This window comes from Pholis gunnellus (assembly GCF_910591455.1).
Source record: "Pholis gunnellus genome assembly, chromosome: 2".
NCBI lineage: Eukaryota > Metazoa > Chordata > Actinopteri > Perciformes > Pholidae > Pholis > Pholis gunnellus.
In genome coordinates, this window is record NC_136536.1 from 12,706,913 (window position 1) to 12,732,193 (window position 25,281).

The window sequence follows — 25,281 nt, forward strand, 5'->3', positions numbered from 1 at the left end:
AAATGAACAAAAGACTATACAAAATGTAAAGCAGCTACCATATGTCAGTCTGTAACTATTACTACAATTAGAACAGAGCCTAATATACAGTAGTACGTGCAGTAGAATGAGTCTGCTACAGCGTGTCAAAAACAATCTCAGTTGCAGGACAAAATAAAACCGAATGAGACTGTGAGGACGACTTTATGGAAAAGGCATTTAGAATGTTTATCCCTCACTTCAACTGACAGCAACGAGCCTCTTCAGTTCTCTGTTCTCCCATTTTTACTTCTGAGAACTCTGGCTCAGTAATCATTTACTTCCATCTTCATCTCGTTCTTCAAACTGATGTGAGTGAAAGTGTCAGTCAGAGGAGTTCTTCAATAACGTTGTGGAAGTCGAAGTGCAGCATCTAATCATGCCAATCTAATTTTGATGTGTTTGCCATCTCTATCTTTAACCAGACCTCCTGGCCACCGAGCAGGGAACAGAGAAACCGAGGCCCTCCCATTCGCTGCGATATGTGTCGGTGGCAGCAGGGGGGGGGGGGGTATTTTCATAATCTGAGCTTTTTTCATTACAGTGCAAGCTGCAGGTGAGGGAGAACTTGTGCCCTCTGGATCACATGATCAGATAGATAATGGCAGGAGAATATGATTTTTAAATCACCCTGCTGACAGAGAAACATGCAAACCGCTGAAGCTTGCACAGTCAAGGACAGCGGTGGACTGTAACTACAACATTCACTCATGGACAATACTTAAGTACTATTTTCAGATACCTTTACTTTTCCCGTTTTTCCACTACTTTTTAATTCTAATCCACCATAATTCAGAGGAAATGATTGTACTTTTTACTTCACAACATTAATTTAATATTCATATATATTTATTTTGTAATTTAATATTTACAATCATCAAAAAACGTATGATGTATTATTAGCATTTAAGATAAGACAGCAGTATACAAGTAATTCAAATGAGCGCCATCTTTTTTTTAACACAAGTGATGTACACATAAATGCATTAATAACTAGAATCCAAAGATATGATGATAATTCTGGAATTAGACATTCTGCATACTTTTACTTTTGATACTAATTTAGAATGCAGGATTTGTTTCTTGTATCAGAGTATTTCTAAACTTTGGTACTTTTTCTCAAAAAATCTCAGTACTTCCTCCGGCATTGATCAAGCACCCCTGAATTAAACAAGCACGCAAACATGCACGCCTGGAGACGTTTTATCCACGTGCATTAATAGACACACACACACACACACACACACACACACACACACACACACGCAAACTCACAAATCCAGATAGGGAAAGGTGCTAAACGAGTATAGCAAGATTAAGGGGGAATTTCTGCCCATATAAGGACAAAGATGTCTCGCTCAATAATGTATTCTGCAGAATGGAGACTGTTGGGGCTAGCAGAGGGATGCTTGGTAGTACAGGAGTATAAGCAGAAATACACACTTACTCAAAGACACACATGCAGAAAAAACACGTGCGCACACACACACACACACACACACACACACACACACACGCACGCATGCAAACGAGCATTAATGGGCAGTCCTCCTGTTGGATGAACAGCGGCAGCAAAAAGGAAGGAGACAGCTAATATCTGGCTCACAGTAGCTATGGAAGATCTAGATTTGATGGCTAAGGTTACAGGTAGCTGCACTTTCTGTCAACCCATATTTAAAAAAATGGTAAAAAGTTTGATAAGGGAAAGAGCAGACAGAGAGGGGAAAGAGGCGAAAAGTGGAAAGAGGAAAGTTCCTTTCGGGTCAGCTCTCGGTTGCCAGCAGCTCCCTGCATTAATTAGACAGGGTTGTGTATGTGAGAGATACAAAAAAAAAGAGCCTAAAGAGAGGCAGAGAGAGAGAACGTGTGTTATTGCACGTGTGGATATGTGTGCAAGTGTTTATGCTAACGTGTGTAGTTAATTGGACAAGGAAGCAATGTATGCGGAGGGCAGAACGAGGCCCTCTCCTCTTCGCATCTCTCCTCTCTGCCAGACGATTGTCATAAATCCAGATAAGGGTTTACTTGACAACAGCAATTGACCTTTTCCTTCATTTAGTCCACACTATAGCACAGCTGAATACTGAGAGGAACTCACAAGCAACCAGACAGAAAGACAATATTTTATTGTATTGTACCGTTATTCTCTGTATTTTTTTTCCTTCTGTTTTATTTTATTAATTGTATTTGATAATTGTGCTACAGAAACACATGAGAATAAAGCCTTATGAATAGACAGACAGACAGACAGATGAAGAACAGGGCAATGGTGTTGACAAGATGGATAGTCTTTTCAAGTAACCAGCTACCCTGGCAACCAGCTGACACGCATGTTAGTATTGTTTTTTTTGTTTTTTACTTACTTTTTACATCATGCCCCCGAAAAACAACATGCAGTTTCTCAAATACAGCAAAAAGATGTCACGGAAAGTGAAAGGAAAAGTGAAGAAAAATTGCTACCCGTGCTACCGCCATGCACCGCACAAGCACTTATCTCTCTGCACCTCGTCGTTTGAGATATTTGACAAAGATACGGATGACCAAAACACCAACCGGCAGCACAACAAGCACAGAAAGTAGCCAATCATGTCTTTTAATTTCCCTCTTCTCAACATATAAACGGATGAGTGCTGTGCGTTACAGAATGCAGAATAGATGACACGCAGTCACAAAATATGATATGACAAATCAAAGGCTTTTCCTTTCAGAATTTGTGAAAATCTTTTCGCAAACTCGGGCAAACAAATCAACTTTGTTTTGTTGGTGGGTTGGTTGTATCTTCCTCACACAAACGGGGAGTGAGTGTGATTGTGTGCAGAAGGAGAACGAGGGGAAGTATTGATCTAGTCTCAGAGATGGAGCTTACCATCACAATAGCTGACGCAGATATGAATATACACTGGAGATGTACTGAGACAAAAGACCACGTATCCTACCTACCTCTGCTCGCAGCATAAAAGCCCTGTGTGTGTGTGTGCGTGTGTGTGTGTGTGTGTGAGAGAGAAAGGGAGAGAGAGGGAGAAGCTGGCAGGGAGCATCTGGCACCGGTTTCTCGCCCAGATTCAAATTAATCAGATTTTATGGCAACTCATTACACTGCCTATCATTGATAATCAAAACTTGTGTGATGGGCTACACACACATATACGCGCGCGGGCACAGATATCAACGCATGCATACGCGGTTGTAAAAGTGTACAGAGCTGGATCATCACGTGAGAAAACACAAACAGGAGTTTGAAGAAAATGAACCACCTGTGTTTCCTCAATGTTTGCACCAACATTAATCAAAGTAATTTACCCTCGACGGCTTCTCATAGAAAGTGTGTGTCCACATGTTTGAGTGAATGTGTGTGTGTGTGTGCGTCCAGTCCCAGACACTATTGCCATTACCGAGTCCCATCAGTGCTTGAATGCCTCCCAATATTCCACCCAGATTCTGCATAGTAATAATATTTAAAACATGCATTATTCCATCTATCTGCTCTCCCGAAGGATCATCTCTCTCTCTCCTGCCGACACAAACACACACACACACACACACACACACACACACACACACACACACACACACACACACACACACACACACACACACACACACACACACACTCTCACTACTGCACACTTACACTTACATCTACCTCACTGCAGTAAATAGGATGGTATTGAGACATTAGTTAGAGTTACGGGGGCACCTGGCCACTGCAGCAAAACGTTATAGGGCCCATAGGCTGATGATACCACTGTCTCCCTCTCTGTGATACAGTCCTGGACACACACACACACACACACAGACATAGACACACACACAAATAGGACCATTAGCCCTTGCTGCATCACCTCACTAAGCAAAGAGCGGAAACGAATGGCAGACCATTAGAGTTTCATTACGGAGAGTTGGCTCGAGTGGAAGGTGGAATAGAGTGAAGGGGGGAGACAGACATGATGTATTAAGAGAAACCTGATGAGAAGAGGGGAAGAGAGGGATAATGTGTGTGTTTGTGAAACAAGAGAGACAACAGAGCGCGAGACGGAGGGAAAGAGAGAGGACGGAGAGATATGAAGTATGGCGCAGGGTCTGTGGATATGAGAGTTGTTGTCCATGACCTCCTCTCCTTATTTGCAGCGCAAAAGTCAATTCAAAAGGCTACGGCTGTTTTAATATGTCCCACCTGTTTACACACACACACACACACACTCTCACACAGTGAGGAAACGCAAAAACACATGCACAGACATATCTCCAAACAACATATCTTAATCTCTTCTTTAATCCATTTCACTCCACACACTGTACACTGAAAAACCAATGCAGATGCACACACAGTCTATCTCTTGCTCAAGCACACTCTCCGGCACACACACACACACACACACACACACACACACACACACACACACACCTACACACACTGAGAAACGCACACAAACACACGTACACTTCCAAGGTTAATAGTAGCTGTCATGGGCAGGGTGAGCAGTAATGGAACACACAAATGCCCCGGGGGGAAAGCAGTCTGTGGATAGACAGAACGTGGGAATGATGAGGAGAAGGAGGAAGAGGAGGAGGAGAGGATGAAGGTGGGGGAGAGGAGAGGAGGTGTGAAAGTAGGGAAGAACGAGGTGGAGGGGAAAACTATTCCTGTGAATCAATTACCCCCCCCCCCCCCCCCCCCCCAATGCAAATGAGGAGATTATTTATCCCTCCATTAGCACTAAATTATTCACACTCTCCCTGCATTTGTGTGTATCCGTGTGCGTTTGGACCGCTGATTGGAGGAGGAGGGGATGAACCTGCACGGGAAAACTGTGTATGGGCAAATTGAACAACAAGCTATTTTACATCTTTCATCAGCCATGCTTGTTCCTCATTAGTTAAACACTTTTAAATCAATATGCCACCCCCTCTCTCGCTCCTCCTCGCAGTGATCCCCATTTTGTTTCGTCACCTCTATTGCTTGCGTGCCGTCACTGTCAGCGGGGACTTCTGTATCAAGACACGAGACAGAACGAGAACATCATGCAAGGCGGTTTTTACTTCTCCATGCATGCATTACCACTGAAATCCATATCTGCTGTTTATTGCTGACTTTTAAATGTATGTGTGCTTCTAAGGTTACAACTTACATTTAGGTGAATGCTAAGTTCAACCGCCTCAACTGTGCAATTCCTTTTCTCTCATTGTGTGTAATTATGTGCGTCTCTCTCTCTCTCTCTCCCCTTTGAAGCAAAGAAGAGCTGAATCTCACTCGATTGTCCCTTCAAGCTCCCTTATAGGCAAGATGGCAGCGAAGATTAAATAAAAACAACAGGATTTTATTCATCTCGTGTGCCTAACTATAGCGGATCAGAACATATCGGGTATAGAATAATCTGCATTTGCTTCAGTTGAAAATGAACCAAAATGTTGCATGGATGTAGGGAGTTTTGGAGGCCCATAATGTGGCCTTTACCAGTCTAGCAAATTGCAAAAACTGCCTTTTGGCAGTGAAGCAGTCAGTTGACCATTACTGGCCGGCTAAGAGGGTTGAGGAGTCAGCAGTCAATGAAGGTATAAACAGTCGACACAAAATCATTTTGTTCAAAATTTGTGAATCACCGCGAGCACGAGAGGTGCTTAAGCATACAGTCATAAATGAGCACAAAGAATGTTAGGCAGCTGGGTCCAAGTATGCGAGATTAGCACAGGCTTATGCCTGGCGGAGATAATATAATGAAATTGTTTAAATGAATAGTGAGTGTATACAATAGGCTGTAAAGAAGTAAAGTGCGTGTCTGCCGGTGGTTGTGCATATGTTCGAGTTGCGTATAGGCAAGGACTCTAATATTACTGTGGCTGTGTGGGTCTACAGAGGTTCTGTAGGAGGGGGGGATGAGCAGCTGTGTACAGGCAACCAACAGGGAGATGTGTGCGTTTAAATCAGATCAAATTGACGTAGATACAGTATCATTACTAGTATACTTTATTTGCACACATTTTTAAATAAAAAATGGAAAATAAGTGGCATCCCTCCGAGGCAAAATCTCCCATTCACAAGATCAGGGTCAGGCCTGCAAAGATTGACTGTTAATAACAAAATGGAACAAAAAGCACCAAAATATAGCTGAGTCTTGGTATGACTACGGTGCCTAACAATGACTCTCGTTCTGTAGAGGAGGTAAGAAGATACAGTACACTCTCAAATGATTTAGTACTGTGGCCTTAGCTTTGAAGTTAACCACAGTTTTTTTTATTTATAGCTTCCATTTAGGGTTAGGGTCTTGCCAGTCAATGCATGTGCATAAAGCTGCATGTGTCTGTTTGTATCAACATCTGTTCGGTTAGTCACAACTGTCCCTCTGAAGTAATCCAATGCAGCCCACAGCTAGACTGTCACTACCGCATGCTGCTCTCCTTCTCCTTTGAACAGATACAAACACTCACCCAATGCCAATTTAACTACAGATCATTATCACTTCCACAGGCCTGCGAGGGCACACAACAAAACGGCTTATAAGGGTAAAATAATGAACATGATAATGACACACTTGATAAAATATTCTTTTCAACAAAAAAGAGGTGGGTGGGGGGGGGGCACACAGAAAAAGAGAAAGAGAGATCAAAACAGAGCTATTGTGTAAGCAGCGGATAGAGAGCAGCTGAATCAAGAGGTTCTGTCTTCCAGGCATCACAGGTAAATATTTCACTATATCCTGAACATCAGACGCTGTGCCTTTGATAGTCAAAATGAAAAGCATGCCCCTCAACTCAAATACCCCCCAAAAAAAAGCACAGAATGATGCCAGCAACACCCTAGCAAACAACTTTCTTCAATCACCATGTTTTATCACAAACAGGCACTGGGTTTCACTCTTTTTGTCTCCTCAGGTGGAGAAATATGAATGATATGCTGGAAAATGATAATGTCAAAAATTGGTCCAACTCTGACCCTTACCTTGATTGTGATGGTACGGACTGCGGGTGGAGTCTTTGATTATAGTTAAATAATATATATATTTTTTTATAGAAATAATAATAATGTCTATAAATTGCTTTTGTATTTAGAAGAATATTAAATCCAATGGATCTACAATACATCAACACAGCTTCATAGAAAGTAGAGCGTCTGTATTTATGACTCAGATTTCTTCTTCTTTAACTCGTCATTGGCGACAGCTCAGAGTCCTTTTTCCTCTGAGAGGTGCTTTTGTCCACCTCCGTTAAGCAAGTGTTTGAATATTTTGCCAGTTTAAGTATTTCTGCTTTCACAACTGAGGGCTTTAACCCAAGTCGCTAAAAGCAAAACAATCAAGGGAAAATGCTCTGCAGTGGTATCCAAATATCTGAATGCTCTCAAAACTGTATTAAAACATTAATTATACCAGCGATTGCTCCGACAAGTCTTCCTGACAGTGGCCAACAGGCAAACTGTTACTTTAATCATGACAATGTGCTTGAAGTCATCGCAGAGGGAGCCAACGTTATTTTCAGCCAAGTAAGACAAGTCCAGCCAAAGAACCAACAGCACTTTAAAAACACCACGCACATGTCTGATGAGGCCATATCATCAGCTGAGGCAGACATTCAATTCTAAATACAATAAATCAGAGAGAAACTGAAATACTAAATACTTGTGTTGATAATCTCTTTATTGTGCTTAATGAATTGAGTATTTTTAGTCTGTACTGAACAAGGGAAGTAGATAAGCACAAGTATAACATTCTCCTGACTTGACTTGGAGGACCGGTGTAGCCTGAAGCGGTGTCTGTGCGATGCACAATATACATTTTAAGTTTTAAAGTGCGAGTCTGGTCCAAAGCCAAACTCTTGCAACGGGGATATTTCCCTCGAGTCTGCTGCTATTGCTCAAAAATCAGATCCTAAACGTTTATAAAAATATCACAGCAGTGAGGAAGGAAGTTAACTTGCCCTGCCTGGGAACATAACAGTAGCACCGACCCAATCCATTCACAATCGTAAGGTGGACGTGTTGCATGTGTTGCCCAACCAGTCCAGAGGACTCAGGACACGGTGAACAGGAGATGTTTCTATTTATTCAATCAAGAATTGCTGGAAAATCGTGACACCAAGACAAAGATTCCCGTCCCTACGCCAAAAACATGCTACATTAGTTGCCATTCAAATGTAGCAGTCGGCTATACTTTCCCTCATCGCACTGTATGCTGGCCTCACTGGAGGCTAAAGGAAACTAAGAGCAACAAAATGCCCCCGAGCCAAACAATTACCGTGATGTGTCAAATGTTGTGCGAAGTCAAATGAGAATCAGAGTTGGAGACGATGTTAACATGAATCTTAGAGTAACTTCTCACCCAAACGTTATGTGATCTGTGCTATGGCATTGAATGGGCTAGCACGCGTGAACACATACACAGTCCCAGACAAGCACGCGCGCACCACTCTGACTTCAGTAAGTAAACAGACTTAATAGGGAACCAGGGACCTGATCTAAACTGAGGGTGAACTGAGGAAGCATTTGCTTGTGCGGCAGGAGAGCTGTTAGCCTGTGCTCATCCCAATAGCTCATCGTGCTCAGCTAAGCCACAGCGGAAATACACTCCTCCCTCTCCTGCATCATTATCGTAGGACTTTACGGGCCACAGGGGCACAGTGAGGTGACTGCATTGGTAGAGAATGTTAACTCGCGCTCCATTAAATGGGGACGATTTCTGTAGATGCAGGTGTTACTAAACTTTCTCTGTGACAAGGAAATACTCTCTGCAGAGGTAAATCAGAGGCCGATAGTTCGCAGAGTATTGTAGCTTTGTGGGAATAAACAGGAAGAAGAGTGAAACTGCTTTTAACACAGCATGAATATAATTATAATCCTTTTGTAAAACCACCAGGACAGTGAGCTCACGGCTTCCTCAGACTACAGTACATGTGAAGGAATGTAAAGAACACTACAATGTGGTATTTCAGGTGGAAACATGACCAGCGGGGCTCATTGGGAATGTTGTGGAAACGGAGTAGTAGTAGCGTTACGGGTCTTTGCTTTTAGAGAAGACTGTCTGCTTGTCGTTTCAGAATGTTAAGTGGTAATAGATGTAACAAAGGAAAGGATTAAAAAGCCTTGCATGGCAACATTAGTCGAAACAAGGCTTTCCAGGGTCTCAGGGTGGAACTGTAGGTCACAGCAAGGCCAAGCACACAGATTACTATGCAGCCATGTAGCGAAGCAGCAGAAGTCTGTAACAAACACAGCTCTTTTTCCACATGGCTGCTCCGCCTGTCAGGGAGGCTGGGAAAAGGCTCGCTCCGCTTATCTCTTTCGCAGCGGCCTGCTCGAAGACACACAGCCGTCCGGTGAAAAGCGCGCTGTTCACTCGACCAGGGGTTTACAAAAGTCACATGCGGGGGCCTCCAGGGGTCGGCGCCACACGGGAATTATTTAATTTCACGCTTTTTTTCACATGCTGGAGGTCAGCACAACGAGAGAATGCATAAGTGCCGGGGCTGGGGATCACAGGGTAACTCACGATGTGATGCTATCACAATATGCAGATGTTGTTAATGATATAATGCTGTAGTGCAAGAATATCATTTACGGAAGACACATCTTATAACACACACTGGCTATATCCTCCACACTGATCTCGTATTTGAGGAGAGTCCTCCCGAGGAAACAGCAGCGTCATGTTATTAGGAAGTGACGCAGTTAAAGAGCAACACTGTGCGTTCCAACACCCATAGTACCATACTATTTAGTACGCCAAAGAAGATTTAGTACGTCCCCATAAATAGTATGTCAAATGCAGTAAGCTAAAAATACCAGGATGTTCTACTGCAACCGGTCGCATTTTGCAGTGTGCAAGCCAGCACGCTTTTTCTGGCCATTCTGACCCACAATCCTCTACGCAGCAGATATGGAAGCAAGAGGGTCAAGTTCAAGGTGCAATGTTATGATGATGTAGTATGTTCCAGTTGAATGCATACTGCATGCAACAGTATGTACTTTGTAAGGGCGGCTGCAGTATCTACTTCAAGTAAAAAGAAAAGGAATACGATTTGGAATGCAGCTACAAAGTCTGCAGAAGGAGGAAGTTGGGGTTGGTTGGACGGGTCGAACTTTGACAAAGGAAACCACTATTTGCTTCCTGTTTCCCATCAACAGTCAACAACAGTCTGACAATCTTTTACAATCATTCCTCAACCTTGAAGTTTTTATTTGAACCAAACCATGATATTTCCCTGACCCCAACAAAGTCTATTTTGTCCCTAAAGCTTACTAAACCTCAACCATGAAGGTATTTGTTGCATTTTGACAAATGATGATATCCTGCCAATAATGGTCACAGTCAGTCTGGAGGGAAATGACAAACCACTTTGGGCTTCCCCTTCTCTCATTTGGGTTCTTCCTATGACTTCATTCGTTGATTTGCATGTTAATATCTTACATCCTTCACTTCAATATTCTACGCAGAGAATTATTGGGAGCCGCCATTGCTAAGTCCTTTTCTCCCCTCCCTAATGCTCCCATAACCCTACATAACTCTGCAGCTTGACAGAGAGAGAGCAGGAAATCCTCCCTGTGCTTACCCTGAGCCCACAGACTTTCACCCTCCTCTAAAGCGGCTCAGACAGAGGTCTTTATTACGGAGGAGGACGGGGAGAAGAGTGAATGAAGAGGTGGAGATGACATCTCTTTGACCTGAGCTGATTGGACAGCTTTTAAGAACCTCTGTTGTGTCAATGAACAAGATGCTACCCATACTAAAGCACTAAACTGATACCTAGTAAAATAAATGTTCTCCGTTGCTATATTTTTTTATGTGATCACCTCGTAAGGTTGCATTTTCACAAAAGTATATATGGAGGCTTTGGATTTTCATCCAGCAGATGGTATCAGTAAATCACTGCAAAGTGACTGCAATAAGGCGTGAGGAGAGATAAGTGGAGTTTCAGCAGTGACGAAGAGACAGTTTCTGCTTCCTCTTTCAGTCTCTTCGTCTAATATCCGGCAACCCTCGTCAACAATGGTCCCTCTTAAGACCAGAGCAACAGTGTAAACAGGAGGGGTGTTTTACAAAGATAATTAACAAGGTGTATTAAATATTCACTTGTTCAGTCTGCACCTCTTGTACATGGACATCATTCTCAGCACACTGCAAATAGAGGTTGCAAATGTGTGTGTGTGTGTGTGTGTAAAAAAGTAGCAAGGTCTTGATGAAAAAGAAAAGGTTTGATTGTATAGAAGTCTATGTGAAAATGACACTAGCTCTCAATTGATTTGTTACCTAGTAAGTTCAAGTTCTCTTCAGTTCAGCATGATGTTCATTTAGTAAATGATGCTCCCATTTAGAGTCAAACAGACGCTAAAGCAGGTTATGCTTCTGGGCGGGGCTACCTTGTGATTGACAGGTTGCCACCACGGCGTTCTCTTTCCCAGTGTGTTTTCAATCCGTGCTCGTCGCCTAAAAAAATTCGTATGAAGCATTTGATTGTACTTACGCCCTAAAACCCAGATGGCAACAGGCATAATGCCAAACTTGAGGCTTCAGAATGGCAATCCACGGACCATTGAGCGACGTCCCGGTGTCACAGTCTATGATGAGATAGACCATTTAAAAAAAAGCAGTGCTTCAGCCTTTACTGTCCCACTGACTAGTGAATTCATTGGTATAGTCGAGGAGAAGATTCAATTTGCACTATATTTGTACTTTGCTATCTTTATAAATGCATTTGTATGGCTTATCAATACCTCAGCAGAAGAAACAAAGGGGTAAATAGTATTAGATTAGCATTGTATTGGCAGATACTCAACGTGTGTTCTTTATAGAGCACAATCAGGGTTTCCCCCATGAAAGTGTTTAGCGTTAGCAGTAAGCCCCCTTGAGCCTTAAGCATCTTGTTACATGATTAACTTAATTAGCAGAAGACAGCGTAACAAAAGTAAAACTACAATAACGTTTTTTGTTGTCATGAATAGTTAAGATGGTAGTGGAAGAGGCCTTGGTTTTAGGAAAAGTGGTCTCTGCAGACAGTCGTGGCAAACTGATGAAGATCAGCGTTACTGTTGCCACAAAACAAACAAAAACAGAGAAAAACATAATCGAGTCTTCTGTATTTCATTAACATTAAACTGGTTCGACCTGATTCATGTTCATGCTTAATTTCCTCACAGGCATCATCTCATCTAATCTAATAAATGCTCAAGCAACATATACCCATGGAAGTAATCCAGCACAATACCCTGTTTTCTTTTAAAAAGCCAACTGAAAACCAAGAGGAGACGTCAGCAATCCTTCCGTTAAACAGCAAATCATCTTCTCGTGAGAAAGCCCAGCGACTGCTCAGAATGAGGAGAGGTTTGTGATGGAGAACGGAGTAGCAATAAAGTGAGAGCTGAGCGAGCTCATGTAATCACTGCTGGCATCATTTTTTTTGGACACAGATCTCTTATGCCTCTGCCGGATTCCTCGGCACGGATGTGATCAGCAGAGAGATAAATGATATCCTCAGTACGCATTCCCGCACATGCGAGCCCGTGAATCAGCACGCGCGCACGCAATCTCATGCATACACATACACACAAACAGAATCACAGTTTGATGTTAATCCTGAATGCATATGAAAGGGCACGAGAGCAGTAGTATGGAAAATAGGTGTGAGGGTAGAGGGGGAGGGAGTGGTAAAAATAAAAAAGAGGAGGGGAGAAAGTAGGGGGGAGTGATGGAGTGAGAGCGAGAGGAAGGAGCCCGGCTTTATTTAATCTCAGCAGAAGTGTCGATAGAGCAGAGAGTTCAGCAAGCTGGATCGGTGGTTAAGCCTTGAGTTTTACTTTAACTGTTCGGCTCTTCTGGCAGAGCAGAGTGTGTGTTTGTGTTTGTGTGTGCGTGTCTGTGTGTGTGTGTGTGTGTGTGTGTGTGTGTGTGTGTGCGTGTGTGTGTGTGTGTGAAAGACTGTGTTGAAGAAATTAAACAGAGTGCAAAGAAGCAAGAACAGGGTGCTGCTGGAAGAAATGTATTTAATCAAGTCAGAACAAAGGAGTTGTGTAATGTTCTCCTGAGGGCAGTGAGAACACTAGCTGCCTCTGAAAGAGAATCGTCAACTTATGCAATAAAACACTCTTTGAAAAATAGAGACATTTTCCCAATCACTTGACAGTATTTATTTTCTTCCTTTTGGTTGTTCTTTCCTCTTCTTTTTGTCTATTCTTCCGTGTATCATAGACATGATTGTGTTGGACACCATAATAGCTCGACAAAATGTTACAAATGTTCACTTCATGTGTATTTTAAGCTGCTGTAACGAACAAATTTCCCCTTGCGGGATGAATAAAGTATCTATCTATCTATCTATCTATCTATCTATCTATCTATCTATCTATCTATCTATCTATCTATGTATCTATCTATCTATCTATCTATCTATCTATCTATGTATCTATTATGTAATAATAACACCTGCATTTTGTAATAATCTGCTGCATTTTGCAATAAACAGTTCAAACACAATATTTAATACATTTCCCCACATGTTTAAATAAATAATAACATTTGCAATGATTATTTAAAAATTTAGAAGTTGCAGTTTTTGTTTTATAAGAATTTAATAATACAGGCATGTTTAATAACCAACCATATATGTCTTCATCTTGATGTACAGTAGTTTGGGCCAATGAAAGATAATCTACTAGTCGACTGAAATAATTGTATACTCTAATATTAATTTTGAGTCATAAAATAACATTACAAGTGTTATGAATGATCACATATTTTGGTTGGTGATACATAATGCATGTCTTATTACATGTTAATGAAAAAGCAGCTCACACATGTTTTATAACCACTGCCACATGTAATGTCACTAAATGTGGCCTATTATTTTTAAATGGGTGCTATTACATAACGTCTCGTTACACAGACTATTATTGTGTCCCATTTTAAAAGAGAAATGTTTTGTTAATATCTAAAAAAAAGAATTTAATTTATCATGAAGGCAAATAATGGCATCATAAGATGGCAACAGCAACGGCAGTATTTACATTTACAGCGAAAGAATCTCACAAGAACAGACACAAAAGGAAGTGAATTAAAAACAGAGTGCAGTTGAGTACGGACCAGTGTTAAGCAAAGACGTAATGTTCGGTGATGGGTACCAGACTATTATTTGGAGGTACAATTGATCAAGCTTTATGTATAGGACGCAGCCGTGAGCATTTTAATCATTCACAGTAATTAATACTTAAGAGCTCAATTATAAACTCAATCGATAAGTCAATGGTGGCAAATATAATGGATGCCTTAAAGTGATATACCATAATGATTTTCCAACCCTGCAGCTCTGATGCAACGATAACTATTAATCTGACCTCCATCTTTGTTGTTGACAGTTGGGCTGTGCAGTCGGACAGCAGTGAAGAGGCCGCTACGATGGCGACCGTTTACCGTTTTCAACTGGAGCAGAGTTTCATTCTATTTAGAAGTAAATCTTTCATCAAGTCAAATGTTTTAAAATCCTGTGATCCTCTCAATATCAAGACAGTGGAGAAATCTACAGTCCCTGGTCCTTAATAACAGCATGCAGTTTATTGTATTTGCATTAAGTACCAATTTAAAGCTAAATGAGAGCATTTGGATTGCATTAAACGAGAGTTTAGTAATTTCTCATTGACTAAATGAACAGAATCAGCAACACAATCTGTACATAGACACGGCTCTCCTCATGAAAACACTGATGCACTGAAGAGACAATATCATTTGTATGAAATGATGAGATGATACAGATGTGATACTCTTCCCTTTAGAGGATGACACACAGTGTCAGGAAGTGTAATCATGAATCTTAAAATCATAAAAAAAAGGTAAAGCTGCACAAAATCAATTTCTTCATTTCTCTTTCTTTTTTTAAACCTATACATTTGTATTAATTACAATGGACCGGGACAGAAGGCTGGACTCCACTTTTCCTGTTCTGTCCAATCACAGGTAAGATTTATTGACCATACGCACAGTTTATTTGTAGGCGTTGCACTTTCATTGTCTCTTGCAACCGAACTACTGTCTTTTTATACATATATTTCATTTAGTATGTTTACCAGGTAAAACGCATAAGACCTCCCCTCCTGAATAACAGAATGGATGTGATCACATGACCAGAACAGGGAGGTGAATGAACCTTCGGGAGTTTTACACTTACAACAGAGGGTTGGAGCCGTTGAGGAGTATTTCTTTAAGAGATTCCACTGCAAATCTTGATCCGATCTGCGGAACTAAATGTTAGCCCCAGATCACGCTCCCACTTCACGGAATTATAAGGAGAAGCATCCGAGTACCGCAGGAGAGCCTAAATCTCTGAGATTACTCCCCTGAGAGATTTGGCTGAGACCAAAGCCATTTCCCTACTCTGATCCCGTTCTTCCTTAAGATCTGTGTTGTTTCAATACATTTGTTTTAAGTCTACATGTAAGCTACAGTACTTCAAATGAAAACAGAGTTTTTGCATTTTAATTCAAGCATGAAGAAACTAGGAAACTTGTCAAAGTGTTATATTTTTCTTGTTTTGTGCTCTTATTGTACATGAAAAATACATTCTCCATTTCATTGACTGATTTCAGTTCAATATAATGTTGAATAATAAATCCCCAAATTAGATTTATCCATACGTCTTCACAAAATGTATGATAAGCCTAAAAGTGACTTTGCCATTTAAATATATGACTTAATGTAACTTCTACTTGCGGTTGGATTTCAAGAACTTGATGCTGAATCCTCTGCATCTGCGAAGGGTAAAGAGGGACATTATCCTTCCACGGGGAGAGAAAAAAGTCAAAGAGTTTCCTGCAGCTGCATCTGACAAGGTTCAGACATTTTGTTTACGCATGCCAGCCAATGCCTCTCACAGGAGAGCAGACTGACCTTTTCTAAACTCCTCTGCAGATTAGATCCCCTCACAACAGCAGTAGATGGTATGTGTGCGCATGCCCACGTGTGTGTGTGTGTGTGTGTGTGTGTGTGTGTGTGTGTGTGTGTGTGTGTGTGTGTGTGTGTGTGTGTGTGCCTAAATCTAAATATTAGACGGAGTGAGAGGCAGAGACAGTGGTAAACAAAAAGAACAGTTAAAGTGACAACTTGTCTAGGTGCATTACCATCCTATTATCTGTGTGCTTTCTGTCGGTATATGGAACTGACGCTTAAGGCCCAAATATACTCTCAGGTCGACGAATGTGTTGTCGACCACGTCAAAGGTTGTACACACTGCGTATTCAACTGCAGTACGGACATCACAGTGAAGTGGAAGTAGATATCAAGAGATCGATGAGCCGACTGTGGGAAATAAAATACTGCATATACAGCTAACGCGCAATGTAGCTTCATTTACTGCTGTGTATTGAGCACGTCAGTATTTCTTTCACTGCCATTGTTAAAAAAAACTTTGTTTTTGCGCTCGTCCCATCTGTTTCACTGCCAACAAAGGAGTGACCGGTGTAGTTCTGAAGTAAACACACTTTGTCTGAAGGAGCTTTTAACCACTTTCACACCAGCCAAATAAAATGTGTGAGATATTAAACAGCAGAACTCGCCTTCAGACAATGGGAATGACACCGGATCTGTTATGAGACATTTATAAGTAAATGATCACCATCAACAAGTAGAGCTACTTTTATAGACATAGGCCGGGTTCTTTTAGGGGTGTCAGGGTGCATAATGGAAGGTTTCCCATTCAACACAATTAGCACTGTTAGCAGATCATTGGTTTTATGACCTGAACAGTCATTTACATTTAAAGTTTTTCTGTAAAAAAAAGGCGACGTTGTATCAAGTGTGATAAAACAAGCATTTCTGGGACGGGAATGTACCACTCTAAGGCCATATGGTCAGATTTAAATAACTTATTAAAAATGGAATAACAATAAATTATTTCACCAGTCAATTGTGAACACTGAGGAAAAACAAAAAAAAACATCCAAATGTTAACCTTTTATTTTTTTGTCAAGTGGTTATTTGCATAAAAACAATTAAAATGACTAGAACATATTTTTTTATAGTTCTATTTTACTATTTACTTTGATAACTTGAATTATGTATTAATAGATTTTTAGAACTTGGTACTTGTATATTAGTAAGTAAACCAGTTTGTAATATCTATTCAATATTGCTGTGAAAATATCTTCTTCAAACAACTGCATTTATTAAGTTTCGGGCCAAAAACTACATTTTACAAGATTACATTTGAACACATCATGATAATGTTATAATTCACCTTCACTTTGTTTTTACTGAATAGAGCCTGAACGCATCATCGTCAATGTGCAGCTCTTGGTCAATGAACAAGGTGGGAGGCGGGACTACACTAAACACATGTACAATGTTTCACAGAGTAAAATATTTATCAACTAACCAATACAAAAATTGGCAAATGAATTGGTCATAAAAATGATTGTTAGCTGCAACCACAATATGCGTATGATTATTAATATAATCAATATTTTATATTCTATCAAGACCTTTCCTGTCCATCAGCGCTGTGTGTGTCAGTACATCTCACGGCAGTAGCATCCTTTTATTTGTTCTATGAGTGGGAAAGAGGGAGAAGAAGAGGCAGAGAAAGATATTCAAAGGAAACAGGAGAGACGCCAAACCAGGGTGAGATGCTTAGAGAAGTACTTTAGCCATGAAGGACACTGGATGTTGACCTGACAAGCATTCTCTCTTCCTCACTGCACTGTCTCTCTTTTCTAATTTTACAAACGTATTCTTTCTCCTACCTTCTCTGCCTCTATATATTCTTACTTTTGCATTCACCGACATATGAACACAAACACGCCCTCTCTCCTCTTGCTTGGTACCATTTAAAAGAACCGTCAAAGGCCCTGATGTCACCTTTGAAGAGCTAGAGGTGGGGCAAAAGATTATGACGCCATGCAGAGAATTGAAACCCAGTTCTCTACATTAAGTTTGTCAGTGTTGTAAGAGTAGCGTCGCTCAATTGTTAGAATAGCAGAGCCGTATGTTCCTTATGGCTGAACCAATTCAGCGGTGAAACGTACCGGAGATATGTGTGCGTTGTCTTTACGGGCTGATTCATCTTCGTATTTTAAAGGGCCCGTGTGTAGCATTTCAGGGGATCTATTAGCAGAAAGATAACATAATAAACATAACTATGTTTTCAATAGTGTATAATCACCGAAAATTAAGAATCGTTTTATTTTTCACCATTACAAATAATTCAAAGTAGCAAGTAGTAAGAACAGTAATATGTAGAGAAATCAAAAAAATAGTAATTGCTGCATCAAGAAGTATTAATAATCTCTTTAGGATCGCATCATAACCCTGAATTTGAATGAAATGATGAGGTGCTTAGAGATTCACACTGCTAACGTTCACTATATTCAGCCACTCACAGCCGCTCTCTTTTCCAACTTTCTCCGCCGTTCACTGTCTGTACAGCTTTCATTGAAACACCGTGTGTTACATTATTGAATGGCTGCCCTCTTGGTAAAAGTCAAATGCTGCTGAATACAAAATAGATACCCAATACGGAGTGTTTCTTTCCTAATTAACAGCCTCCTACGGGTCCTTTATTGTTCTGTACTGACTGACGGATTAATTGATGAGTAAAAGAAACGGCTTTGCCCCGAGGAAGGAATAAAGTTGCAGAATAACATCTTTAACAGGATGTTAAAGCAACAGAGAAGCTCACTGATGGCCACCTGGGTAGATGTGAGTCTACCCAGCGGTCATGCGTGCCGAGTGCCGGGAGTGATCCGTTTAACAGAGGCAATAAGCTTCCTTCAGCCTCTATAGTGAACATGAATGTGCTTTTCATTCTCAGCACAGAGTAGTCACTTTTGTCTGACATAATACCAGGAAAAGTTTCCACTCTGTATAAAATGTTGCTCTTTTGTTGCTCACAATACATGAATTTGTTTTGTACAGTATTACTCCAGTTAGCTTAAGCTCCCAATATGATCCGATTATCAACATTTCAGCCTCGCTGTTGTTGTACAGTATAGTTTACACTTTGAATATGTCAAAAAAAATCAACCTTGCTCTGGAGAGAAGTCCCTTTTACACCATTTAATATTCACATTCTGAAATATATTGGCATGCAAATGAGTCACACAAGAAGAAAACCAGCAGAGAGTTTCCCCAGCAATCCCTACAAACTATCATGGCATGTGCAATGTGAATTAGCCTTGCTATTGGAGCTGGATTAAGGATATCTGCCGCAGTTTATTAATGCAAACCAAACCCTTCTTGCTGGTGCTTTCAATTAAAAAAAGCCTTTCACCAGTGACAGTAAAACAGCTACAGGAAGTGCAGCCACTGTTCTATCTAATCACCATCAACATATGGACATCAGTTTTACTTTAAGTGGATCAGCTTATTGCAGGGAGTAAAGGTCAAAGAAGATGCAGAGGATGCAGATACAGAGGATGAGTTAGATGGAACCTCCAAATCACCGAGACAATAAGCTACACCTTTTCACAATATGGCACGGTGCACATACCACATACGGCTGAAACAATTGGTTGATTCGTCTTTTATTCAATGGCAAAAATGGCAAATAGTTTTATTTTCCATTGAATATTGTGGGTTTTGGTCAAAACATCAACATTTGATTTGTGATGGGCATTTTACACAAATGCTATTTTTTTACGTAGATTAAATCAATAAAATATGAGTTGCAGTCCTAATCCCAACCATATGAGATCTTATGAGATGTGCTTGCAATGCAAGACCACAATCAGAGACAGTGGAAGAATTTACTCAAGAAAATCTAGACTTGGTGGCTCTCCGTGTAGACGTGAGCAGGGTTAGCAGCAATTGCAACCAGTATTTTTGTCAAGGGATGGACCCTGAATCTAAACGAGGGCATTGCAGGTGAGTACGTGGATCGGGCAACTGTTGAAGGAGAAAACTAAAAAAAAAACACTGAACCTTGGAAAACCACCTGAGACAAAACCATATGGAGCCACGTCGTTTTCATTTCAGCGTCAGTGTACAACAAGGAATGTTCCACCTAAACCACCGCTTTAACTTTCACACCATCACGGCTTACACTTTGTCTGCTGAATCATTTAGACAGCCTCATTCAGCACACATCTTCTCCCCAGCCACCGTGTCTCCGGTGTAATGAGAGTTCGATGTAAACAAACTTCACAGGTTTACAGGGTGAAATATGGTAAGTTAGGCCCAGGGTGGCTCGACAAAACACAGAGGCAGCGGGCCCTGTGGGTGTGTGTTAGACTCCAGCCCAATCAAAATTGAAAATACATAAATGAAGGGGAAAAGAAATATACAGTGATTAGAGTTTATTAAAATGCACAGTGGCGTACTGGGATGGGTTTGGGCACGAAAGAACAAGAGCAGAAGCAGTTAAATTGGTTTTTCAGATGTTTTTGTGGGAGATATTCCGGCACGAGTAAGTAGAGTTCATAACACCTTGAGCTATTTCACAGACTGTGCTCGAAGCATGTTTCACAGCTGATTTAAGGCTGCTAAATATCACAGCACAGAGCAGGGAATGGGGGGGATTAGGTGCATTATATCAACTCTGCTTGCAGGGCAATTCATAAATTTGTGGTACAATCTTCCTGCATACATGGCTGGAGGGGAATACCTAATGAATGTGAAATTACAAAGCAATGCTTCTCAAAAGAGCAAGTAGGGGATCTTGACCTAAACACCTCACATTAATTGTGCAAGCACACATGTGAACACACACATGCAGACACACATTTTCACACTTTGCATATTATAAGAGATGTTTACATACACATGAATTTATGCAGGTTTATGAATTTACTTCATCTCTACGGGCACACAGACAGGTACATGCTGGAAATAACAAGCATGAAGACACACAGTGCAAAATAAATGAATAAAGTCTACCTGAAGGCCTTTACACACCGGGTGCGTTTTCGAAAATTCTATATGTTTTTTCAAACCTTTGTTGTCATCATGAATACTTTCACATAGAACCCTCTCATCCGCCCCTCTGCCGCGGCTCCCTGAGGCTACATCCACACTACTACGTTCTAACAAACAAAAAACGATCTCCGTCCACACGGCGTTCCAGCATCGTTCCTTTATAGTTTGTGTGGACTTCACAATAGTTAAGAAATAATAAAAATATACAATAATAAGAAAAGGAAAGTCCTCCGTTTTGTGTTCCTTCTCCTCAAAGCTGCTATAACCGTGACTTCAGACGGCCGCTCCGTAGCGCTGATACTGCTGCTGGTCACGCCGCTCGCTAATCGCTCCAATAACAGCTGCTTCCTCCGTAGTAATGCAGACTTTAACAGCACAACAGCTGCTAGTAAAGACAACAAGATCAGCAACGTCTGTAATCAGTTGTCCATGTTGAATTAACCTGGTAGTCGATCGATAATCAATGCTGTTGTTGTTTGTGATCTTTCGGGTAAGGGTCACGTGATAGGGGTGTGACGAATCAGGGAAGGACACGTCGTGACTGCTAAGAACCAATCAAGTAGCGAACACGTGATGGTTTCCAAATGTATGCATTTACGCCGTCCACACGACAAAGAAACCCCGGAGTTTTCTAAGTTTTCGGAGTAGTGTGGATATGGCCTGACAAAAAAATAACATGGAAATAAATAACGGTTATTTTAATTTTATTTTTTGCACAGTGGACAATGTTTCAAAGGGAACACCTCTTATCTTGGAGTTTGGGGTGATACTGTCACTGAGAATAGCAATAAAATGTCAAGAGCTGTCCACAACAAACTAACGTTTTTGTATATATAATATAACTATATATAAAACTTTATAAGCTGTGATATCAAATAGCTTTTGCGGCTCCAGACAAATGTTATTTGGTGGAAAATAGGGCAAAATGGCTCTTTGGATAGTAAAGGTTGCCGACCCCTGTGCCAGCTGGATGCAGTCATGCTAATGCCTTTTGTTTTTCAAAACAACGAGGACAGATCCAGCATGGACATGAGGGACATGAAGCACCTGTCTGAGAAATGGATATATATATGTGTGTGTGTTTTATATTATACTGAATATTATTATATGACATATATATTATTATATTATACTGAATTGCCTGTGAGGGTGACTAAAATAAGATGTCCTGACGTGTTTATCAAAGTGCTATTTTCAGCTTTTTTTCATGTTGGAATAAATGTTAAATATTTAACTGCAAAGAGGTAATGCATTTTTGATACCTTAATTTGTTTGCATTAAATAACACTGGGACGTTTGCTGAAATGGATTGGATGTGGCACAGCCCTACCTAGAACATTTTCCTGCGGCCGCCACTGCTTTGAAGGTTGAAATCGAAAGCTTATTTCGATCGATCTTTTGTGTAGAATCTAAATTGTGACACTCCTCGTGATGAAACAGCCGAACAACAAACAAAATGTGTGTTTCTATTCTCCTCCTGTGGGCATCCATTAATACTGACCAATGCTGCGAATGCAACGCTCCCAAGGGAAGGGCCTCCAACAGCGGGGACAAAAGCAGGGCAAAATCCCCCATGGGGAAACCACACACGCGCACACACACACACACACACACACACACACACACACACGCTCAAGTAGAACAGATAAATTCACGCAGAAACACACTGCAGGCTCCATGAAGATCATACTAAATTAGATTAACTTGCTTAACTTTGTTTACATCTATTTATCTCTGCAAAGCCACATTATTCTTACATGAATAATCTGTCATTTTCTCTGTGGCTGTCGCTCTTCGGTTGCCCCCATCTATCAGGTAACACAGTGTGCAGACAGCTGTCCTGGGTGTGAGCTACATCCTGTCATCACAATGTCGGAGACAGATGGGCCGAGAGCTTACGTCCTGTAGAATGGCAGTAACTGACATGACACTAAACCCTCCACATAACAGCGCCTACTGTTGACGTTTGGCGTCATTGCGTTGTGTCTTTTTTCCCTCTTTAGCCATCAATCCCATGCTACACACACACACACACACACACACACTGTAGGCAGACAGTGGAACACCAGTACGATGTCGGTGGCTCCAGTGGGGCTGTTATGGGACAGATCGACCTCAAAACGGACGACGTGTTCATCCGTCTGAGGTGCACACTAGCGCTGGCCCCAAGGTCTCCCACATATATTGAGCAGCGCCCTATGAACGCGCTTGTCCGGTACATTGTGAAATACACACAGGACACAATAAATGGTCCATCTACGGCTGTTTGCATCATTTCCTAGGGCTGATGAAGTTTGTTCATTACCTTGACAGCGAGAGGAGGTGTAATCACACAAGATTGTATAATCTGGGCCAGACCAGTCCCTTACAGATGACTGTTAGTTGATTAGAAACCATTCTTTACGATCAGAAACCAACTCCCACAGTGACGGTTTATATTGGATCCCTAATAAAGTCTCAGAGGAGTCCAGTCCATAATATGCACTGCGCTTGGCTAGTCTATATTACACACCATTTCTCTTGATTGTTATTTTACTGGCATCCAATTAGAGGAATTAGGACAGCGCTGTGGCTGGCTTATCAGATAGCAACACTGTAAAGCCTACCGTGGAGACGTTCCCTAATGGTGGTGTAATAGGGACATTTCTATTGCCCGTATTTCATATTTCACACATAATGCGATATCCGCAGCAATGTTCTATAGGTGGAAGTTGTGTAATTTCTCAAGCATAGCCAATCAAGTGAAAAGCCACCATGCAGAACGTGTTTCACTGATGAACCACTGCTTTTTAGCCTTAAATTGTTAGTATGTGAAATAACAACTGTATGACCAATGAATGTTTGAATGTGTTTGCATTTATAGGTGAGTATTTTGGTGTGTTTTCACTGCAAATACACACACACACACACACACACACACACACACACAAAGTCCCTATAAATCATTTTGCACCTGCACTTACTGTGTGTAGAGAATTGCACACACAGTCAAACACACACTACTGTACATGAAGGATCACAAATATGGTGGCTGTGAGCTTTATTGTAACGGTTCATTTCAAATTTGACTGATTTGCTTCGCTTCCTACTTCCCGATGCCGGTTCAATCCAGCTGCTGATTGTATGTTCCCTTCATTTACCTCCCACCCTCGACTGTTTCACGAGAACACACGAGCGCCTTTCTCAGGAGCGTTAAGCTCTGAGACCAGCGCTCTAATTTAATGTAGTTTATTCATGCTCGCACACTGGCTCAAAAGCAGGAAATTAACATCTTTTAATTTTCCATATTAAATTTCACACGTTCAACCTTGAAGTTAATTAAAAACATTAGACACAAGAGAGCTATCCCACCAGCTATTGCTCGTGAAGCATTGTGAGGGGATACAGTAAGGCCGCCTGACACATGCACAAACCCACACACTCTTATATGTGATACAAGGGACCAACTGGCAGCATGCTGTTGCTTTAGGCAGGTAATAATTTCAACCAAGGGCGTCATCGAAGATATAGATTTAAGTGGCTAAGCCTCCACTAAGGTCTGAGTGCTGCTCTCCCAGGAGAAATGTTTCCACAGCCGTAAAATGGTTGTTGCTCATGAGTTTTAAAAGTGGCAATAGACCTAAAATCAATAAATAATTTGGCTTTGTTGTTGCAGGGACTATTGGTACGAATTGCTTATAAGTGAGCATACAGTATACAGCGATTCTGTCCCTTTTTAATGCAGAATATTCAGTCATTTTGATATTAAGCATTCAAAGAGAACAGGGGTATTCAATTCAAATTAAAAGAGGTCCAGTTCGTGAAAGTGTCCTCACGCAAAAAGTACAGAACGTCACAATAATATCTCATTTGCGCTATAATTTAATGCCATATATATTGAAGTAGCCTGCTAGTTTAATCAAATAAAGAAATTATTATTATTATTAACAATATCAGTTATTAAATTGAACTGGAGGAATTATAAATAGTACACACTCAAATAATAAATATATATTCTTCTCTCATTTCATGTAAAATAAGGGCTGGATTTAAAAAATAAAATACGTAACAGATGGCTTTAGAAAAGTAATAATGTACTAAACTTTAGAAAAATAATTTCACTGAATTGCCCTGCAGCTTTAAATTCAGATTGTTCAGGTGTGAAGGGAAAAAGGCCACAATATCCTTATTATCTCATCTTCTAAAAGAGACTCTATCTGTGGTCATTAAAGCCACTTCTTTCCGCTTTATTCGCCTCCGTTATCATTGTTGGGAAGTTAATCTGTTCGGTTTCTGGTGGATCGATCACAATGGGCTCATATATCGTGTATTTTCTGTGCCTTCATTTCGGATGTGAGTGGGTAGATTTGCTCAAAAGATTGGTGTTTTGTCTCGTAGTGGTGCT